Genomic DNA, 24,202 nt, shown 5'->3' on the forward strand with positions numbered 1-24,202 from the left:
TGTGTGAGATAAAACATAATTATCCATTTAGTTTTAAGCCACTAAGTTTTGGGTAGTCTTATGTGCAGTGATAAATAACTAATACGCATTTTGTTACTCGTGGGCTCCAGCTCGTCCTTGCTCTCTCCCGTGTTGCATCCATCTTCCCTTGATCACCTGCCTGAAGACAAAAGCAGCACAGAGGCTGTTTATCAGCTCCCACAGTGGCACATGGTGACACCGCCCTGTTGGTTTGTTGCTCTAAACGTACCCTGACCGACACAGAATTTGTTAATGAGAATGGATCCATAGAGGCAGAATATTAAGCATGAGTTCAGTTAATTGTTTCTGTGTTAATTTAAATTCATTCTTTGATCAGATTAATCTAGACATTAATTTATATTTATATTTATCAATAGGTAAAGGGCTAGCCCATGGCATTCAGTTGTAACACAGCCACTCCAATTATTACCTGCGGACACCGCCGTCAGCGCCTGCGGAAAGCACGGCTGTGGCTGACTGGGAATCTGCTGCCCAGCATGTCCATGTGCAGGTGGGAGGGAGGACCACGGCAGGCAGTGCTGGCTGCCCCCAAGTGCTCCAGGAAATGGGGGGCAGTGATGACCTCACACTTCCAGTTCTGGCTCAGGGCCCTGTAAGAGACCTGAAGGGTCTGTGGCGCTCAGAAGAGATCTTTCTGTCTGTCATCACGGGGCTGAGGGCCCTGGGAGCAGCGACCTTATGTCAAACCCTGACTGGGGATACAGTCCCTGTCCCGCTCTGCAGGGCCGGTGGGTCCGTTACATTATGCTGAAATCATGCTTGTTGGAGCCGGTGAGCAGCAAGGGGCAACCACTCCAGATATTTCTGTGCCAGGAAACAAATATGGCACAGAACTTTGGGGTCTGCCACGTCGGTGAGACTTCTAAAGGCCTGGGGCATGTCCTGATATTCCTTCCCAGGCACAGAGCGGGCCGCAGTGCCGGCCTCCCCTTCGCATGGGGAGACTCAGAGGCAGCCAGCACCTTCCTTGGGAATGTCACTCAGACTCCTTTCACGAATTACCCAAGCGCTGTTAGTTCTGAGTGGAGCCCAGCACAGGAGAGGCTCTGCGCCAGCTCCGGGCACCTGTGCAGGCCGCGCTGCCCCCAGTGTCCTGACGGCCTCCCACTCGCTGTGCGAGCTTCCAGGCGGCCCCTCGGTGTGCACCGCGGTGCAGAGCCTTTGGATCGGGGCAAAGCCATGCATCCTTGGCAAATGATGATTCTCCTCTGGAGAAACCGTTTCTGGCTCACCACCCGGTTACGGGTCGCCAAGTGTCCAGGCGAGCTGGGCTGCACACCGTGACCCAGAGCCGGGCGTGCAGGCAGCCCTCCGTCCACAAGGGGAAGCGGTGACATGAAGCTGGGTCCCAGCGGGGGAGGGCCAGGCAAGGGGCCAGCAAGGCATCAGCAAATTGAATGAAGTAACAAGTGGCCCAAGTGCCAGCAACTCCTACTTGTGCTCCATTACCTTCTTTCCCTCAATTCACACCTCTGTTCTCATGCACAGTGTGCTGTGAGTGCTGAGTGTGGATATAAAAGCTCCAGCCAGTTGTCAGGTGCCCCTGAGCCTGGGCACTGTGGCAGGAGAGCACAGGGCGCTACTGAGCTCACACTCCTGAAGGGACGTCCTCTTGGCCAGAAGAGCGGCAGCCAGTGTGCCTGGTTGCTTATTTTCTGCGGAAGATGAAATGGCCGGAATCACAGGTTTACACTAATTCAGGGGCTGGGGCTACTGGTTTGGCTGGATAGCCGGGGACTTGGAAGGAACATGATTGGAAAATTGGTGACAAATATGTGTGGGAAAGGGGCGGGTGGATGGATTTTGCCAGATGAGCACAGAACATGAAAACTGCACATCCTACATGGATGTTCACTGAATGGTAGAAACATTGGATGAAGAATTTAATATTCAGATAGGGCTTGGTGACCCACGCGCTCCTGCCATGTCCCTGTGGCTCATGAACAGACTGGCCGTGAGGTGGCCAGGACAGTCACGCATGAGTTCAGCAACGCAGATTTACACTGCGAAGGCGGATCTGGCCACGTCTCTGTGGAGTCGCCGATCTGCAGCCAGCAGTGACTGACTGGGCCCCGGTATGGCATCACTTTTCTAGGTGTTCAGCCAGCTGCCTGGTGGAAGTTGGTCACATTGCCCTGCCTCATGGAAGGGGTGGTGTTTTGTTTGCACTGACATAGCTACTTGCTCCAGGTATAGACTTCCCTTTCCTGGATTCTGCCAAAGTGTCATTTGTGAGCTGATGTGATTCCATATCCCCCATCACGGTACCCCGTACAGCACTGCATCTGAGCAGTGAGCTCATTTCAAAGCACATGAAGTAAGGGAACGAGACCACACGCATGGAATTCACTTCCCTTAGCACGGTCCTTGCCACCTTCCATCGGTTGGCACAACAAAATACTGGAGTGGCCTCTTGTGCATGAGTTACAGGACCAGCTGGGTGGAATCACCTCTGAAGGCAGGGGTGGCCCTCCAGGGCAGGGCATTTGCTCTAAGTCAGAACCCTGTGCCTGGGGCTGCTGCCCTCACAGCTGGGACTCTGAGCCCAGGAGGAAGCCAAGGGGAGTGGGAACGTCCCTCCGCAGTTAGCCCTGGTTTCCACATAAAGGTTCTGCTCCTCATGCCTGGGATAGATGCTGCTGCTCTGGGGGACTTAGTCCCAAGGACAAGCATATTTCCACTAGGGGAAACCAACAATGATTCTATTAAAGTGGAAGTTAAGATGTCACCCTTCAGCTTTGGCCTCCTCACGCCAGTGAATCAACAGAAAAAAAGAGAAAGATCTGTAGTGGGTGGGGTAATTGTTCTCGACTATAAGAGAATCAGGTTGTTATCATACAGTGGAATTACGTTAGTTTTCTAGTGTTGCCGTAACAAAGTCCCCAGACTTGGTGGCTTAAAACAACAGAAAAGTGTCCTCCCCTGACCCTGGAGGCCAGAGGTCAGCCATCGGTAGTCAAGCTCCCTCCGAAGGCGCTGGAGGACGGTTGGCCCTGGCCCCTTCCTGCTGGCAGCCCTTACTGGTCTGTGGCTGCATCGTCTCTACTGCCCACCGGCCCTCCCTGTGTCCGAGTCACTCTCTGTCATGAGAGCAGCGTGTACACGGACTGAGGCTCTATCCCGGTTGACCATGACCTCATCTTGACTTGACTACATCTGCAAATACCTGTTACAAGTGACACCACACTCAGGGGCTCTGGGTGGCCATGAATGAAGGGTGTCCCTGCTAGAGCTGTGGGTCAGGGGAGGGTGTCTGGACACCCACGGGATGCTGCATGGTGTGTTCACGGCCCACAGTCACTCTCACGGCAGCGCAGCTCAGTCAGGACTGGGGGCAGAAACCAGAGACTCACCTCTGATAAGAGGCCCGGATGGTTCACGAATGGAAGTCTGGGTCACCCCCCAGGCGGGATGTCACCCATGCGAATGCCTTCTGAGGGTGAGGGGAGTACGGGATGGTACCTGGAAGGGAATATTTATAAACATCACCCACGTGACATAGAGAACTGTAAGTTCTCCCAAGTAAGAAGTGTAGTAATTATAAATATTTCTCCATTACTTTTGTATGAAAACTTTTGTATATTAACCAAATACTTTGGTTTTCTCTCCTTCACCCTTTTTCTTACCATCAAACATATGATGTGTTAATAGTAAATATCTTTTTATCCCAGCATTATGGTTACGAGGTATCAAAGTCAGAGTGTGAATCAACTGGGAGAAGCATGAACGTCCTCCAGAGACAAAGGGGCTTTGCGTCCTTTTGGAGAAGAGCATCTGCACAGCTTTTTATGGCTGCAACACAGCTTATAAAACTCAGCAGAAACGTGCCCATATTTAGGAATTAAAGTTCAGAGATATGTGTGTGGATGCCGATTTGACCAGCTGTTGATCATGGTGGCTTTGTAAGGTATCCACTTAGCTAGTTTGAACCGTGTTTATCTTGCCTGTGTATTTCCAGTTTTGGTGGATGACGAGACATTTTTGTGAGAAATTTGGAGAACAGCAGCACGGGGGCAGCACGTTGCAGCCTGTTTGCAGGTTATGATGTTGGCGTGGGGCAGCAGCTGTCCTACAATTCCTCTACCCCTCTGAATTCTTTCTGCTTTTCTGACTCCAGGGAAAGGTACACACAGAACTTTGTGAAGAGGGAACCAACTTTTCAACAGGAAATCCATAGTATTAAGGTTGGAGGCAATGAGAACTGACACAGGTTCCAGTCTGTTTTATGGATCCATTTCATGCATGAGGAAAATTTTAGCCATTATTTCTTTAAATATTTATGTGACCCATTTTCTCTCTTGTTCTTCTGGGATTCCAATAGCTTGTGAAACTTTTTGATAGTTTTGATAGTTTCTTTACATTGTATTAAATGTTTTTCTTTACTCTTCAGGTTTGATAATTTCTGTTCTTCTATCTTTGAATTCTTTCCTCTGTCATCCACACTGCTATTAAACCCATCTAAAGATTATTTTATTTCACATATTTTTTCAGGTCTAAAGTTTTTATAGTTTCTTTTTCTCTGCTGAGATTTTCTATTTGCACTTTCATTATAGGCATATTTTCCTTTACATTTTTGAATATAGTTAAAAGAGCTCCTTTAAAATTGTTTTCTACTTGGGCCACTTGGGTTTAAGTCCCTATTAATATCCTTATCTCTTGATTATGGGTCACATTTTCATTTCTTCAAAGGTTTAGTAACTTTTAGATTTTACGTCTACGTTCATCAGGGATATTGGTCTATAGTTTTCTTTTTTGGTGGTGTCTTTGCCTGGTTTTGGTATTAGGGTGATGTTAGCTTCATAGAATGAGTTTGGGAGTATCCCCTCCTCTTCTATTTCTTGGAAAACTTTAAGGAGAATGGGTATTATGTCTTCCCTGTATGTCTGATAAAATTCCGAGGTAAATCCATCTGGCCCGGGGGTTTTGTTCTTTGGTAGTTTTTTGATTACCGCTTCAATTTCGTTGCTGGTAATTGGTCTGTTTAGATTTTCTGTTTCTTTTTGGGTCAGTCTTGGAAGGTTGTATTTTTCTAGGAAGTTGTCCATTTCTCCTAGGTTTCCCAGCTTGTTAGCATATAGGTTTTCATAGTAGTCTCTAATAATTCTTTGTATTTCTGCAGGATCTGTTGTGATTTTTCCTTTCTCATTTCTGATACTGTTGATTTGTGTTGACTCTCTTTTCCTCTTAATAAGTCTGGCTAGAGGCTTATCTATTTTGTTTATTTTCTCGAAGAACCAGCTCTTGGTTTCATTGATTTTTGCTATTGTTTTATTCTTCTCAATTTTATTTATTTCTTCTCTGATCTTTATTATGTCCCTCCTTCTGCTGACCTTAGGCCTCATTTGTTCTTCTTTTTCCAATTTTGATAGTTGTGACATTAGACCGTTCATTTGGGATTGCTCTTCCTTTTTTAAATATGCTTGGAGTGCTATATACTTTCCTCTTAAGACTGCTTTTGCTGCGTCCCACAGAAGTTGGGGCTTAGTGTTGTTGTTGTCATTTGTTTCCATATATTGCTGGATCTCCATTTTGATTTGGTCATTGATCCATTGATTATTTAGGAGCGTGTTGTTTAGCCTCCATGTGTTTGTGAGCCTTTTTGCTTTCTTTGAACAGTTTATTTCTAGTTTAATGCCTTTGTGGTCTGAAAAGTTGGTTGGTAGGGTTTCAATCTTTTGGAATTTACTGAGGCTCTTTTTGTGTCCTAGTATGTGGTCTATTCTGGAGAATGTTCCATGTGCACTTGAGAAGAACGTGTATCCTGTTGCTTTTGGATGTAGAGTTCTGTAGATGTCTATTAGGTCCATCTGTTCTAGTGTGTTGTTCAGTGCCTCTGTGTCCTTACTTATTTTCTGTCTGGTGGATCTGTCCTTTGGAGTGAGTGGTGTGTTGAAGTCTCCTAGAATGAATGCATTGCATTCTATTTCCTCCTTTAGTTCTGTTAATATTTGTTTCAGGTATGTTGGTGCTCCTGTATTGGGTGCATATATATTTATAATGGTTATATCCTCTTGATGGACTGAGCCCTTTATCATTATGTAATGTCCTTCTTTGTCTTTTGTTACTTTCTTTATTTTGAAGTCTGTTTTGTCTGATACCAGAATTGCAACACCTGCTTTCTTCTCTCTGTTGTTTGCTTGAAATATCTTTTTCCATCCCTTGACTTTAAGTCTGTGCGCGTCTTTGGGTTTGAGGTGAGTCTCTTGTAAGCAGCATATGGATGGATCTTGCTTTTTTATCCATTCTATTACTCTGTGTCTTTTGATTGGTGCATTCAGTCCATTTACATTTAGGGTGATTATTGAAAGGTATGAATTTATTGCCATTGCAGGCTTTAAGTTTGTGGTTACCAAAGGTTTAGGGTTAGCTTCTTTACTGTCTTACTGTCTAACTTAACTCGCTTGTTGAGCTATTATAAACACAATCTGATGATTCTTTATTTCTCTCCCTTCTTATTCCTCCTCCTCCTCCCTTCTTCATATGTTGGGTGTTTTGTTGTGTGCTCTTTTTAGGAGTGCTCCCATCTAGAGCAGTCCCTGTAGGATGCCCTGTAGAGGTGGTTTGTGGGAGGCAAATTCCCTCAACTTTTGCTTGTCTGGGAATTGTTTAATCCCTCCTTCATATTTAAATGATATTCGTGCTGGATACAGTAGTCTTGGTTCGAGGCCCTTCTGTTTCATTGCATTAAGTATATCATGCCATTCTCTTCTGGCCTGTAGGGTTTCTGTTGAGAAGTCTGATGATAGCCTGATGGGTTTTCCTTTGTAGGTAACCTTTTTTTTCTCTCTGGCTGCTTGTAATACTTTGTCCTTGTCTTTGATCTTTGCCATTTTAATTATTATGTGTCTTGGTGTTGCCCTCCTTGGATCCCTTGTCATGGGAGTTCTGTGTACCTCTGTGGTCTGAGAGGCCATTTCTTCCCCTAGTTTGGGGAAATTTTCAGCAATTATTTCTTCAAAGACATTTTCTATCCCCTTTTCTCTCTCTACTTCTTCTGGAATGCCTATGATTCTTAAATTATTTCTTTTATATTGATCACTCAGCTCTTTTAAAATTCTTTCATTCCTGGAGATCCTTTTATCTCTCTCTGCATCAGCTTCTCTGCGTTCCTGTTCTCTGTTTTCTAGTCCATTAATGGTCTCTTGCATCTCGTCCATTCTGTTTTGAAGTCCTTCCAGAGCTTGTTTTATTTCTGAATTCTCCTTCCTTAGTTCTTGCATATTTCTCTGCAAGTCCATCAGCATGGTTATGACTTTTGTTTTGAATTCTTTTTCAGGTAGACTGGCTAAATCTATCTCCCCAGATTCCTTCTCAGGGGAGGATGTAGCAGATGCCGAAGCTGTCTGGGTTAGTCTTGTCTGAATCATATTTTTTTGCCTTTTCATGTTGACAGGTGCTATTGACTGTCAGCTGGGAGGGCCAAAATTTTCACTTACTACTGGCCTTTCTTTACTGGGGCAACTGCGACCCCTAGTGGCTTGTGTTGGGTAATTGCGTGTAGAGTGGGTCTTTGTGTCTTGCCTGGCCGGAAGGGAGAAATTTCCCTTTCTGTGGGCGGAATTTGTCTCAGGCTGCTTCTCTGCTTTCGCAGCGCCCGGTGGGGTGATGGATGGGGGGGCTGCTTGACTGTTTGCCTCTGTGAGGGGTCTCAGAGCTGTTGCCCAGGGGGTTAGTGCACCCGGTTTTCCCTGTAATTTCCAGCTGCTGTACTGTGACCTGGGTTGTTTCCGTCAAGCTGTTAAGTCCCTGTCCCTTTAAGACTTTCAAAAAAGCCCCCGCTTTTCTTTGTCACAGGGGCATCAGCTTCAGCACCCGCTCTGAGGTCTACCCCCTGTTCTCCCAGTATCCAGGGCCCCCTGGGCATATACTGTGTCTGCGCTCTGGCCCGGATGGCTGGGGCTGGGTGTTCGGCAGCCCTGGGCTCCGTCTCCCTCCCGCTCTGCCTATTGTTCTCCCGCCGGGAGCTGGGGGGAGGGGCGCTCGCGTCCCGCAGGGCCGGGGCTTGTATCTTACCCCCTTCGCGAGGCGCTGGGTTCTCGCTGGTGTAGCTGCAGTCTGGCCACTGTCCTGCGTCTTCTGGTCTCTCTTTTAGGGCTAGTTGTGTTTGTTGTATTTTCAAAAGTATATATGTTTTTGGGAGGAGATTCCCACTGTCCTACTCACGCCGCCATGTTGGCTCCGCCTCTCAACTTTTAGATTTTAAAGTTGGTTTTTGTGAATGACACATTATAGAAACTCTGGATTTTTTATGTTCTTATCGGTTGGATTCAAACTTCAAACATTGTCTTTTCTGACATAAGCATAAGCCGAAAAATCTCTTCAATTTTTTTATCCTTATTTGGCTGTTCGGAGTCTTTCCCATGCATGCGGAGCTGAGGACTCAGCCAGGAGTTTTGGCAGTTTATGTGCAGAAGTAGGGCCTCTTGTCTGAGCTCTTCTTATTGCATTTACTAATTTACTTTCTGTTGCTGTTTTCTTGAATTCTGTCCGCTGATTATTCAAGCCCATAAGACCAAAGATTTTCCATCCAAAGTTCAGCTACAGTGAAGGCTTTAATTAGTTGCTGTCCTCAGATAAAAAAAAAAGCATAAAAATGAGAGGTACACTCAATTTCCTTGTTTTCTTCCAAGTGTGGATTACCTGTAAGTATTTTTTCCATTTTTGGTTGTTCTCTACCATCTTCAAGTCAGTGTTTTCACTGTTTGTTTCCATATTTTGTCTGGTGTGTATAGTTATCTACGGGAGGGTCTGATCCAGTGGGAGATATGCTCCATTCCTGGAATCTGTAATTCAAATGCATTTTAAGTCTCTATTTGTATGATTATTTTCACACCATTTGGCCAGGGCAGCTCATATGTCGAAGCCCAAAATCAAAGGACAAAGAAGTGTATTCTACCCATCAGGAGACCATGATGAGGATCTGAATTTTAAATATGACTACAAGGAGTAAGGCATTGGGATTAATGTCATCTTTACCACATAGGTCAGACAATAGATGTTTACAGAGACTTCCTCTTTGCTGGGATTTTTGTTTTTTATGTTTTTTAAAATGAAGTATCAAGTGCTAAGCTAGTTATATACATCAGCAATTAATTCTATAACATTTATCACATTAAGTATATTAATTCAACAATTATCAAATATTTACCACAATCCAGCATTTATGTCAGATACTGGGAATGAAGTTGTAATGAATGGAAATAAACATTAAAGTATTAAAATGTATTAGAATAAAATTTGGAAAAGTGCCCAATTAAGCAGAGGCATTACTAATATCTAGATGCAGTTGGATACTTGCCACGAATACATACACCCCAGTTCTCTCTGGTAATAACCCCAGGTTTTGGGAGTAAAGATAATTTTACATATAAATTAGTTGATATCCCAAAGCAAAAGGACTTTCCCTCTCAGGGTGAAGGCCAAGAACTGTGAAACCTTCAAAGAAATGTTACTTCTACTCAGTGGCAATATGGGAGAGAGAAGTGGCTCCCTGGTGCCACTGGACAGAAGTGTTGAGATGTCCTCACACACACACACACACACACACACACCACATTCTCCCACAGCACTGGCAGTATGTACACTTTCCTATATTACAGAGAGAAACGGATCTTGATGGGAAGTGGAGAAACTTCTCAAGATGATCAGCCATACAGACCAAGAATGAGCTCAGAATAATTAGTCTGCATGAAACATGTGGACCCTGGTCTGGTAAAGAGGGACCAGCAGTCGCTAAAGAGCCAATGGAATGAATTATTTTGCCAAGAGGGTAAAGCAGATGTCCTCTGCCATCAATACCTGAATAGGAATACAGCCCCTGGTACTTAGATCATAGGTATCGGAGAAGAACAGAGAATAATAAACCTAGAGATTTATAAAGAGATGGAGAAATGACAGTTTATCTGGTTATTATTAGACTAGGTTTTCTGCAGTGAATCATAATGGAGCTCAAGAGAGAAGTTCAGTTCAATTATTGAAACATTAAGAAAGTTCCAAATTTGATTTGCATTTGTTTTAAGTATTACGACAATATGCCCAGGGTAGAGCAGGGTGCATGACGGTGAGAGGTCTTCTCCAGAGCAAGATTTGGTAAGCAAACACCAGTGAGTGGAGAGTGACTGGGCCAAAGGGTGGGTGGGCACAGCCCCAGCAGAGCGACCAGCATGGGCAGAGGTGCAGCCGGGGGAGTGGCTGTGCACATGGCCCTCCCTGAGGGTTCCTGACGGAGGGCAGGGCACACCACGAGCTCAGTGTCTGCTTAGATTTTCTTGCAAAATGGACAGTCACCGTTTTAGTCTGCTCAGGCTGCTGTAACAGAATGCAACACACTGGTGCCTTATAACCTTTATTTCCCACAGTCCTGGAAGCTGGGTGTCTGGTGAGGACATGCATCCTGGTTATAAATGGCCATCTTTTCACTATGTCTCTACATTTATGAATGATGGTCTGAAGAGAGGGAATAAAAATTGTAGAGAGACCAAATAGAGGTTATATCTATAGTCCAGAGAACAGGTGATGGTGTCTGTATATTTCTGGCTTAAAACTTGGAAAAGTCCAAAGCCATAATGATCTTTAAAGAGGATGATTAAATGTTTTTGCTCCTCATAGAGAGAATTTTGGCAACTTTGTGGTATTTAACCATCTAGGACTAGTAGAGTTCCCATTCTCTTCCATTCACCCTTTGAACTCTGCAGAACTGTGTGAAGTCATTCACGCATCCCAAATGCATGTGAGCAACACACCAGGACATGCAACCTTTTTACTCCCATTGTGTGAGGAGTCACTTCTTTCTGTAGTGATGTATATGAATTGGTAGAGTGATAAAAGTATCTGTATTTGCTATAAAATGGGGGTATTTAGCTGAAATGTTAGAATAGAGGAAGTGTTACTACTTTTTAACCAGGAAAAAGCTTTTCTCTAGATAATTTGGCATTGGAATTTTGAACTGAATTTGAACTCAGTCAGTGGTGTATGAATTAGTTTCCCCTTGGTTACATATAACCACATATTTTTCCAAGAAAAACAATTTGAAAGCCTTGGAAAAAAAGCTTAAAAAGCCTCTTAATATATCAAATAACTCTTATAAAACAATTCTTTGATGTTAAGTGTGAAAGTATCAGAAACATGAAGATTAAATTTCCTCTGGGACATTCCCACAGGAACAGAAAAAGTGCTTAGTAAAACACCTTTTGGGGTTTGCCTGTTCCCAAAAGTATTTTAAAAGGAAAACAGGCATTTAACAAATCCAAGAGCAGTTGAAGTTTTACATCCTTTACACAGACATATCGTGTTACTTCACTTCTTTTCCAGGTCCTTTAGTTTGACTCTTTTAATATATTCGGATTTTCTAAATTTTGTCAGCTTGGTTTTAGTTTTGGAAGAATATTTTCATGGACCAACAGAATGGCCAGAATTGGCAAAAAAGATGACACTGAGGAATTTTTTGAATTTAAGGTATAATATCCTCTCCCTGTTTACGAGCATACCTCCTCTTTAAGGTGACTTTCATTCAGTGAGGTATAAGCTGGCTCTTTGGAAACTGGGATAGAGTCAAAATTTGTTAGGTGTAAATAAAGTTGGTCCTGCATGAAATGTGCCATGGAAATATCACACCTTTCTTAAAAGATCAATGTTTCCCTGAATTCAGTTATTCAATGACTGAAAAAAATGTCTGCTTTGGTTCTCATGATTCACTTTCCTTTTCAAGAGAGTAAGTGTTTATGGGGAAGAAAAGTAATACTTACTGAATGTTCATTTTGTGCAGTGAACTGAGCCAAGCACCTTGCATACATTAGATTAATATTCTCTTTGAACTGATGAAATAAGAGTTAAATTCCCTTCTTTACCGACGAGCAGAGTCAAAGGGTTCATGTTCATACTCGGAAATAGTGGAACTGAGTTTTAGATTTTGACTTTGTTCCACTTTCAAAGTTATTGCTTTTTCTACTTTCTTGGTTTTATTTTTTCTTCTGTCATGTAAAAACGTGTTTTCCCAAGGATCTATACTTGGCTGTCTTCTAACTATGGATTCCCTCTATTACGTCAGCCTATCCTAGGTTCCCATTTAATACCTCTGCTTAAATGGTTCCTATGCATCTTTCCATCATCTCCAATATGTCAGGTTCCAATTAAATTCAAATTTAATTTTAAAAAATGATTAACTTAAATATGTAGATAACTGCAGAATTTTGAATCTTTTAATCACTATTCCCAAAGGGGAAGGTAAATTACCCAATAATAGTACTCTAATATTTAATTGGTTTATATATATTTATGTGTATAACTGTATATACTCATACATATATATTTATTTAATGGTTTTATATTCAGATTTGTGTGGAAGTTTGGATATTTGCCTGGCATACAATTAGGAGCAGATATAAAATCTTGTTAAAGCAGATATACTAAAATCTTGATTTCACATTATTATTTGGGAACATTTTATCTTTGGGGCCTAATGCAGAAAAATATCCAGAGATAAAAGTGTTTCTGAATTTATGGTTTCATTTTAACATTTGTCCCTTTATGTTGCATATGAACGTGCATGCTTGTAAGGAAAGTGTACTTTGACCTCTTTCACTGAAGCAGAATCCTACTGAGCATCGTTTCTCTGACTTGTGAGGTTCTTTGGCAAGAGTACAACTGCGTTTTCTCAGCTTGGTAATCTTCTGTGAGACCAGCAGGAGAGAAAACATGCATTTTCCCAGTTAGCATGCTTGCTTCCGTTTCCGTATTTCAAATGTGTCGTCCCTTGTAGAATCTTATGCTGAGCTCTCATTATGTTCTTGAAATATTCCGCTCCTCTGCTATATGCAATTCTCACACACCAAAATGTTTCAATTATAAAAAAAATTTGTTTCCATATGGAATGTAGGAAAATACTACATGATGGTATGTGAGTGCTCCAACCTCAACCACTGCATACCATGTGGTGAGCTTCACACATAGCTGTTCACAAAGCTGACCCGGAACCGTTGTGCCGTTTGGCCGAATTTCCTCCATTATCTTCAAGTTCTATCACTGCTGTCATTGTTAGCTGTTTATTAATGTACTAGCTCTTTGAGTGGAATTTAGTAAAACAATGAGTAACTACTGATGAAACAATGAGTGTTTCTGAGTTTTTAATAGGAGTCAGGGATATGCTGAAAACTCAAAATTATTCCACTCTCAGTGGTCTAAATATTTAAATTACTTTTAAGTAATAATTTACTTATGACTGTTACAGTTTTTAACCTTTTAATTTTAAAATAATTTAAAGTTTATATAAAAATTGCAAAGACTGTCTGGAGAGTTCTCGCATTCTCCATACTCAGCTCCACCTATTACTAGTGCCTTATAAATCCGACCCCTTTGTCGCAACTAAGGAAGCTGCATCGATACTTGGCTGTTAGGTGAAGCCCACACTGTTCAGATCACCTTACTTCTCACCAAGGTCCTCGCCCTGCTTGAGGAACCCATCAGGACCCCACACTACACTGAGTCATCGTGTGTATGTATCTTCTTACTCTCTTCATTGTGATTATTCTCCTTTTTGATGACTGAGAGTTTTGAGGAGAGCCGCTCAGGTATTTTGCAGCACGTGCCGGAGTTGGAATTCGCTCTTTTTCTCATGATTTAGAGCGGGCTGCAGCTACGGGGTTTGGAGGTCTACTTCTTTCATGAAGCCTCTTGAATATTACAACTTTTGGAAAGTAAAACAAAAACTTATAACACTGCTAATAAAATACACGATTATATTGAAGTTCAGACTACATTCTGCACACATGCACATGCACACGCCATAGAAGTGAAAGCACAGAAGAAAGGCTGGTTTGAACCAATATTGGATGAAAAGCAAATATCAGACCTTTCTTTGGGCATAATTTTGACAGTATTACAGGTCAGTTGCTCACACTTAGAAGGGAACCAGTGAGTTTTTGCATCATCATCACAGAAGGGCCATAGAGGTGCTAAACCAGGTAGACTCAGCTACCAAATCTCTTTTTTTAACTTTTTCAAAGAAATGGAAACCTGGAATATGAAGCTCGGGAGGTGACCCAGGATCAGTCCTGAGTGGAAGTCTGGCTGGAGGCAGGAAGGGGACAAAGGAGTTAAGAGTCCTAAATATGCCCTGTTGGTAAACAGTGCGATGCTTATGTGCAGGTAAATGTATCTCCAAGCATGCGTGTTTTAGGGCCGGAACGCTGCAGCCCTCTCTGCTCCCACCACCTCTCACAGGCGTGTGATCAGGGCGTCATGTGGCTGCATGTCTGTAGTGTCACAGGCAGGAAACAGGATAGCTGGGAAAGGCGGCTCCTCACACTGTGCCCTGTGAACCGGCCCGGGATGGAGAAATCAAGGCAGCTGGTGGCTTAGCTTGGTCCCCTGCCCAGGGTGGGATGCAGGAAAGAGAATCCCCACCAGACCCCGACGGTCTCACGTGCCTCTGATCCCCTATGGTGATTAAGTGCTATCATCCTAATTAGCAGCTAATTATATTCCCTTTAATTATTTTTCTCACTCTTTCAACTGTACTGGAGATCCTTGAGGGCAAAGACTACCCTGTAAAGCTGTGTCTGTTCTCAGTGTGTAACGTGACGCTGAAACAGGCGGTGACTGATCCCACTTTGCACAGAAAGACACAAGGGGCCTCCTGTGATGACGATGCGAAAACTCGTTGGTCTCCTCCCAAATGGGAGTGACCGACCTGTCACCCAGTGTGTCTGAGAATGTTTTACTAAGACATGGGTTTAATGGCTCCATCATCGGTAATCCAGTTATTTGAGGCGGTTAACTTTCCACTAGATAAAAAGTAACATTGATTATGCACTGGTGTGGTCTGTAGAGTGTTCTCACAGATGCTGTTTAACAGGGTCGCCACAACCACGGCCTGGCCGAAAAGCAGGCCTGCTGCGCCATTGTCCAGATGCCGTTCTGACAGGAACTAAAGGTCTTTGGGCTCTTCAGTCCGATCTTTATGTACCTGACACCTTCTAAGGTCTTATTAGTCCAAGTGTGGCTCAAGAGCCAGTAACCCAGGCAATGTCGGGAACTTGTCAGGAATGCCCATGCCCAGGCCCCCCAGGCTTCCTGACCCAGAAGTTGTTTGCATTTTAACAAGACAACAAGGGCCACAGTGGGGTTTGAAAAGCCATCTCCAGGATAGCATGTGGCTAGAGAGCTGCTGTTATAAACTGTTAGGGCGGGTTATATCCCCAAGACATGCTCATAGTTGCTCACAAACTGACTCTGAACTGGCTGGTCTAGCAAATTTCAGAGCTTTCGCTTTGCTAAGCAAAGTTTAGGGTCAGAGCCAAGTCGCTCATAATATAGCACAGTGTGCATATTTCTACTGATACTAGCAGGCCTAACTGTCAAGTCAGAATGAACACAGACAATACCCTACTTACAATTCAAGACAAGCATTTAAAGGCAACATTGGGGCACATCTGCTCATTGGCATCAGGCATTCCGGCCCCAGTCCTCCCAGCCCGCCCAGGGCATGGGGCCTTTTGCCCCTTGCTGTGGATCCCCTTCTCCTGGTCGGCTCAGCTCTGCTTCTCATTGAGGTGGCCTTGTGGGGGAGGTTTTTTCTCAGGCATCCTCATTATAACAGCCTGAGTCTGTACCCCTTTTCCTTAGTAATAACATCTATCTCTCTCTTCCCTTTTTCCATTATTTATTTGTTTTCTTCCCCAGATGGTTAGTTCCATGAGAACAGGAGTTTCATCTCTGTTGTTTGCCATCATACTCCCCACTCTGGTACATGGTAGATGCTCAGTAAATAGTCGGTAGAGGAATGAGTCGGCAGACAGTGAAAGCAGAACACTAGGACCACTGTGCAAATGGTTCTCATGAATAATGAGCTACCTAAGGATCATCCTCAATTTCAGGCTCAGCCCAACTTCACATCACACTTGTAAGGTTCCCTCTGAGAGGCTAGCTGGGGGGTCATGAACACAGAGCATAGAGGAAAAGGCTTAGAAACCTTTTCCGTTTTTCTCAGCAGCTACTGGCTGAGCACCGTCATTCCCTCAGTGTGAGCGCTGCTGATGCCCCTGTTGTTGGCGTCACTAGACTTCAGTTTCCTCATGGGTAATGTGGCACTAGTAGTAGTTCCTGAGCTGACCTTGTGGGATTGTTGAGACTATCTAGCTCCTGGTAATGCAGTGGAAATGCTCGTTATAGGGTCTGAAATATACTGAGCACCCAATATACTAATACGGGTTTCAGAAAATTGAGACGGTTGGTATCTGGAAGGATGAAGAATAATCTTTCTAATGAAAATAACACCTGCGTTGTGAAAACAGTGGTAATAGATGGCATTCACGAGTAATTTAAGATATCTGTCCAAGTACTCCCACACATCCTGTCCTATTACTGTGAGGTATTTTCATTTTATCTCAGAGAGAAAATAAATGTGTGCTTGCTGAGTCCTTTACTTTTAATCTTTCCCTGTTGAATGTCTGCATTATCACAACGTATTAAAATAGGATTTCTATATGGTTTAATCTTACTTTTTGTGGCCATTTTTATTAAAATACAATACATGTGATATGACAGATCTTGAAAATACAGCTTGATTAAATTTTGCGTATGTAAACACCCACATAACGAACATCCAGATGAGAATAGAGGCAATACCAGACCCCTGGAAATCCTCCTTGCACCCCTGCATATCACCACGATCCGGCTTCCGGTACCGTAGGTTGGTTTTGCCGGTTTTTGAGTTGATGTGAAGGTCATCATCTATGCTCTTCTCTGTGTGGCTTCCTTTACTCAGCATGATCCTGTGAGCATTCTCAGGTCATCGCACTATATGGCTCATTTCTGTTGCTGTATGATATTTTGTTGCATAAGTGTGCCATAATTTATTTATCCATTCAAGGATTTTGCTTCTAATGAGTATCTAATGGTTTTAACTTGCATTTCCTCAATGATCAATGATGGGAGTGACATATTCTTACCTTTATTGGACAGTCTTATAATCCCTTTAGTGAAATGCCCATTCAAGTCCTTTGTCCATTAAAACAATTGGTTTGTCAACAAAAATGGGCTTTTTATTGTTGATTTGGGAGTTTTGCCTACTCTGGATATGAATGTTAGTTGAGTGAGCATGTTGGGAATGCCTCCCCCCATTCCATGCCTCGGATGCTCACTCATCAGTGATATCCTGTGCTAAACAGAATCTTCATTTTGATGAAGTCCACCCACAAGTCTTTTCCTTAAAGGTTAGTCCTTGGGGTCCTGTTTAAGATAACTTTGCTTACCGAGAACATGATTTCCTCATATTTTATTTTGTAAATATTGTTTCACCTTTTCATATGTCCTCCCTGTTGAAGGAGGCCTGTGAGCTGCTATGGAAAGCACTTTAGCTGCGCCATCCTATCTGCCTTTCCGCTTCCCACTTCCGGTCAAAATGCTACTCTCTGCCTGGTAAGCACTCATTTGCAGGAAATGTTTCCTTATCTCTAGCTGTGATTTATTTATTTTTTCTCTTTTATTTTTCCTCAGTCTAGTATGATATGTCTGGACATGGTTCCCATTGTATGTTTTCCTGGTTGAGATTTATAATGTTTTTGAAGTTGTGACTAGATGTCTTCAAAGGGTTTTGAAAAATTGGTAGCTAGTATCTCCTCATATATTGGTCCATTTTCTTTCTCCAATTAAATATAGATATTTTTCTTGTGTTCCCCATGTCTTTTGTGCTCACATGCATTCTTTCTAAGAGAAAAAATCTATATCTGCATCTGTGTCTATACCTATATATCACCTATATCACATCATATATATCAATCACTTATCTGTCTGTAATGTCTATGTATCTATCTCTATTTTAGAATTTCTATTCTTTACTTGGATATTTTATCATCCCCCAGTTTTACTGAGATACAATTGATATATAACATTGTATTAATTGGTGGTATAAAATGTAATGATTTATATATATATATATATGTTGCAACATGATTACCACCATGTTAATTATCACCATGAGCTCCCATAATTACAGAACTTTTTCCTCTGATGAAGAATTTTAAAATCTACTTTCTTAACAACTTTCAAATATATAATACAGTATTGTTAACTGTAGTCCCCATGCTATTACATCTCCAGAACTCATTTATCTTATAACTGGAAGTTTATACGTTGTGACCACCTTCATCCATTTATCTCACTGCCCACCCACTGCCTCTGGCAACCACCAATCTTTTCTCTGTATTATGAGTTCAGTTTTTTATATTCTACACACGCATAACATCATATGCATTTTTCTTTATCTGACATCTTGCACTTAGCATAATGCTCTCAAAGTCCATCCACGTTGTTGCAAATGACAAGATTGCCTGCTTTTTTTCAGGCTGAACAATATTTGATTGTGTATGTATGCCACAACTTCTTTATACATTCATCCCCTGATCCCCTAATGGACATGTCTTGGTCATCATAAAAAACGCTGCAACGAGCAGAGGTACAGATATGTTTTTGATATACTGATTTCATTTCCTTCGGATATGTGCCCAGAGTGGAATGGCTGGGCCATACGTTGTTCTATTTTTAAGTTTTTGAGGAAACTCCATGCTACTTTCCACGGCAGCTGCACCGGTTGACATTCCCACCAGCAGTGCACCGGAGCCCCTCCTCCACATCCACACCGGCACCTGTTACTTCTTGTCGTTTGGATGACAGCCTGCCTACCAGGTGTGAGGGAATATCTATTTGTGCTTTTGACTTGAATTATCTAATGATTAGTGCTGTGAGCATCTTTTCATATACTTGGCCATTTGTATGTCTTCTTTAGAAAAATGTCCAGTTTTCAACTGAATTATTTGGCTTTTTTTTTTTTTTTGCTATTGAGTTGAAGGAGTTTTTAACATATATTCTGGATATTAACCCCTTATCAGATAAATGGTTTGCAGATACCTTCTCCCATACTGTGGGTTGCCTTGCATTTTGCTGATGGTGTCCTTTGCTGTGTAGAAGCTTTTTAGTTTGATGTTGTCCCACTTGTTTAGTTTCCCTTTAATCACCTTTGCTGTTGTCAAATCCAAAAAATCATTGCCAAGACTGATGTGAAAGAGTTTACCGCCTATTTTCTTCTGGGATTTTCATGGTTTCACATCTTATTTTAATCCATTTTGAACTGATTCTTGTGTATGGTGTAAGGGGTCCAGTTTCATTCTTTTACGTGTTATCATTTTCCTGACATCATTTATTGAAGAAACCGCCCTCCCATTGTATATGTGTGGCACCTTTGTTGTAAATTAATTTACCATATATATGTGGGCTTATTTCTGGACTCTCACTAGCTCTACTGACCTTGGGGGTCTGTGTTTATGCTAATATCTATTATTTTGAGTACATAGTTTTACAATACAGTTTAAAGTCAGGAAGAGTGATGCCTCCAGCTTTCTTCTTTTTCTCAGTATTTCTTTGGTTATTCAGGGTCTTTTGTGACTCCATACAAATGCTAGGAATTTTTTCTATTTCTGTAAAAGGTGTCATTGAAATTTTGATGAGGACTGCATTAAGTCTGTAGATTGCTTTGGGCAATATAGTTATTTTAATTCTGATCCATGAATATGAAATATCTTTTTATTTATGTGTGTCTTTTTAAATTTCTTCCATCATGTCTTAATAGTTTTCAGTGTACAGATTTTTCATCTGCTTTAATTTATTCCTAGATATTTTATTCTTTTTGAAGCTATTGAAGTGGGATTGGTTTCTTAGTTTCTCTTCCTGATAGTTCATTGTTAGTGTATAGAAATGCAATGGATTTTTCAATGTTGATTTCATATTCTACAACTTTACTGAGTTCATTGATTAGTTCCAACAGTTTTTGGTGGAGTCTTTAGGGTTTTAGATGTATTAGATAATGTCATCTACAGATAGAGACAATTTACTTCTTCCTTTCTGATTTAGATGCCTTTTAATTCTCTTTCTTGCTTAATTGTCTGGCGTGGACTCCCAGTATGTTGAATAAAGTGGGGAGAGCAGGCACCTTGCCTCTGTCCTGATCTTAGAGGAAAAGCTTTGAGCTTTTCACCATTGAGTCTGATGTTGGCTGTGGGCTTGTCATATATGGCATTTATTATGTTGAAGTATATTCCTTCTATACACAGGTTGTTTAGAGTTTTCATCATAAATGGAGATTGAATTTTGTGAAATTCTTTTCCTGCATCTTTCAAGATGATCAGGTTGATTTTACCTTCATTTTGATAACATGGTGAATCACATTGATGTGCAGATGTTAAACTATCCTTGCATCCTGGAATGAATCCCATTTGATCATGGTTTGCATTGTCCTTTTAATTTATTGTTGACTTTGGTTTGCTAATCTTTTGTTGAGGATTTTGTGCCTTTTTCATCAGGGGTATTGGCCTGTATTTTTTTCTTTTTTCCTCATAGTGTCCTTGCTTGGTTCTGGTTCCAGGGTCTGCTGGCCTCATAAAATGAATGTGAAAGTATTTCCTCCTTTTCTATTCCTCAGAAGAATTTGAGGATTGGTGTTAATCTTCCTTTAATGCATGGTAGAATTCACCAGTGAAGCATATGGTCCTGGAATTTTGTTTGTTAGAAGGCTTTTGATTATGGATCCAATCTCTTTAGTAATATTTGGTCAGTTTAGATTTTCTATTTCTTCATGAGTCAATCTCGATAGGTTTTGTTTCTAGGATCTATCCATTTCTTCTAGGTTCTTCCAATGTGTTGGCGTATAATTGTTCCCTGAAGTCCCTTATGGCCCTGGAGAATTGCCTCTCGTGGGAGACACGCCCTAGGGTGACCCTCCAGCGGTCACACCCTTGTGCGGCCCCTGTCCATGAGTGGGCGGAGCCTGTGACTCACTCTTAACCAGCAGAACAGGCAAAGGTGATAGGGTGTCACTTCCATGAGAAGGTGATGCGTGTAAGGCTTCTTGACAGATGGGAGTGAGAGAGAGTGACTGCTTGCAGGCTTTGAAGGGGTGACCTGCTGTGTCTGAGGGTCACAGGACAAGGGCCTGGGATGAGCTGGGAGCTAGAATGTTCCCTGACCAAGGCCAGCAGAACAGCAGGGACCTGTGCCCACAGCCCAAGGATGTGAACTCTTCCAACAGCCCAGGGGAGCCTGGGAGCAGACCTTTCCTGAGCTAAGCCTTTGCTGATAATGCAGCCCCAGGAGTCACTTGGACTTGCTGCCTCAGGAAAACTTGAGTACAAGACTCAGCCAAGCTGTGTCTAAACTCTTTACCCAAAGAAATGGTGAGATAATAAATGTGTAATATTTTAACCTCAAAGTTTGTGCTATTTGTTATGCAGCAATAGAAAACTAATATGACCTTCTTGCAGTTTATTACATAATATATACACAAGTGTTCCTCTGTTCTTGTACACTTATCTATTCAAACACTATTAAATTTATATGTGAATATTAACTTTAGGTTTTATATTTTTCATCTCTTGGATGTTTAATGAACACTCTTACAAAAATTTGTTAGTAAAATGATCCGTTTTCATAGCTTACCCTGATCAAATCAGCTGCAGCTGTTTAAAGCCTGTCTGTGACCTCTGACGTTTCAGCCACAAGCGCTTCTGTTGCTTTTGCCCCTTGTCCTTCAGTTTTGATACTTTGGGTCTTTTTTCCTTGTGTCTTGGCATGACTGGCACTTTTTTATTGAAAGCCAAACACTGTTCAGAAAAACTATAGACAGAATTCTTCCATTCATGATGGAGTAACTAGAAATGGAGACAAAATGTATGAAGCCAATGTTTTATGATGTTGGGTACCAGGCAAGATGAGACCGTCTCCCCTAAAGGGCAGCGAATGTGAGGAGCCTCAGCATGCAGGCTGTGTGGACGCATCAGCCCAGTGGCAGGAAGAGGCAGGAGCCATGGAGGGTGACGGCCTGACTTAGCTGAGACAGACGTGGGGCTCAGGGAGGGAAACAGCTGAGATTCGCAGAGTGGAGTGCTAGAAAAAATGAGAGCTCTGCAGAGAAAATATTCTTGGATCATGCACAGGGGGCTCCTTGAAACTTTAACCGATACTAGGATACGAAGCTGCATGTATGTGGGTTGAAGTCAATGAGACCAGGCAAAGAAGAGCTCACACAAAACTAGGAGACAAATTCAATTTCCAGCAATGAAGACAAATTCATGGTATTTAGAGGCAGGAGTTTTAAATTGCCAATAAAAATATGTTCAGAGATTTTCAAGAAAATATGAATATTGTAACACATGAAAATATGAGAGACAATCAAATTTTTGGAGCCAAAAAACATAATATCCACAATGTAAGAAAAAAAACCTGTATGAGATGAAAAAACTACAAATCTATAGTTTGAAAAGCTCAATGAAAAGCAGGTAAATTGAAAGAAAAACACAACAAAGCATACTATGAAACTGCTGAAAGTAACTGATAAATTAAAAACCCTAGAGGCAGAAAAAAGGCAAAAGGAAGCATATTGCTCCAACAGTTACAAAGGTTATAATGATTATTGATAACCTCTGTCAGGAATGATTCAAGTTAGTGGAAAATGATATCTAAAATGCTAAAAAATTTATATAGAGAATTATATTTAGAATTTTTTTGACAAAACTATTCCTTCAAAAATGAAGGCAACATGAAGACATTTTCAATCAAAAACTAGGAATCCATGTTAAGGTATTTGCCACTACCAGACCCACACAATGTGAAATGCTAAAGGGACTTCTTCAGCCCAGAGGAAAATTACAATAGAAACTTGGGTCTAACAAATAAATGAAGAGCTCTGGAAATACTAAGTGTGTGTGAAAATATATTTAAAATGTGTTTCTCATAGATAGTTTCCTTGCACGATTATTAATTTTTAATTAAAAATAAAAGAGCACTGTGGCATTAATAACATTTGTAGAAGCAAAATGTATGATAAAATTACCACAAAGGAGAGATGGAAGAAAACAAAAGGATACTTTTTAAGATTCTTATATTACCCATGAAGTGTTACAGTATTATTTGAGGGTAGGTGTTAATGACAAAATGATACATATTATAAGCCTAAAACAAATTCTTAAAAAAATAACAATTGAAGTTGTTAAAAGAGATAAAGCAGAATATTGAAAGTAATCAATTAACCCAACAAAGGCAGAAAAAGAAGAAGATTATACAGAACACTAATGAAATGATTGGAAAACTAAAAGCAAGACAGCAGATTGAAAACCAATTATGTTGATATATTAATTTAGTATGTAAGTTATAAATCATCTAACTAAAAGGTAGAGACTTTCCAGTTTGGATAAAGTCTCAAGGTCCAACTCAGTGCCATCTGCAAGAACAACACTGTAAATAAAGACTCAGATAAATTAAAGGTGAGATAATGAAGAGTTATATTCTGCTTGATGATTTAAAAGAAAGCTGGAAGGTGTTACTCATTTTGAGCACAGTATACCTCAGGACAGAGAATGTACTACAGGGAAGGGAGCTCATCATGTAAGCAGGGCAAGTCAGTTCATGAAAGTGACACATCACTGTTACATGTGCATTATTAACAATTTCCACACAGAAGGGAAGATGGGGAAATCCACAGCTGTGGTTGGAAATTTCAGCTTTCCTTTTAGTAATTGATAGAAGGCAGTAAACTAATAAGGTGTACTAACCTCAACAATTCCATCAACCAGCTTGACTTAGTATCTGCAGAACACGGAGCCAGACAGGAGCCCATAGCCACCTGATGCACTTAAAAAAAAAATTTGAGTTCATGCAGTTTATATTCCCTGACCACAATGAAATTAAACTAAAAATGGTAACCAAAATGTGGAAAATCCACCCACCTTTGACAATTAACTGATATTCCATAAATAACCTATAGGTAAAAAAATAGGGCAAATAGGACTAAATAAAAATTAATTATCAATATAAAATTTGTGATATTCACCTCAAACAGTACTGAGGGGGAAATCTGTTGTTTAAGTTCTTATATTAGACAAAAAACAAAAGCTCCAAAAATCAATAATTTGAACTTCCTTGTTGAGAAGATCTAAACAGAAGAAAAAAATAAAAACCAGTGTTAATGAAACAGGAAATAGTAATGAGCATAAATGAATGAAATAGAAAATGAATGGAAAATAAATAAGTTAAACCAAAAACTTTTTATTTGAAGAGTTCAGCAAAATTGATCAACCTGGAGCTACACTTAACAATTCAGAAAAATAGGAGATCAAAG

The sequence above is a fragment of the Manis pentadactyla genome, chromosome 16 (assembly GCF_030020395.1).
Source record: "Manis pentadactyla isolate mManPen7 chromosome 16, mManPen7.hap1, whole genome shotgun sequence".
In the NCBI taxonomy this organism is placed as follows: Eukaryota; Metazoa; Chordata; class Mammalia; order Pholidota; family Manidae; genus Manis; species Manis pentadactyla.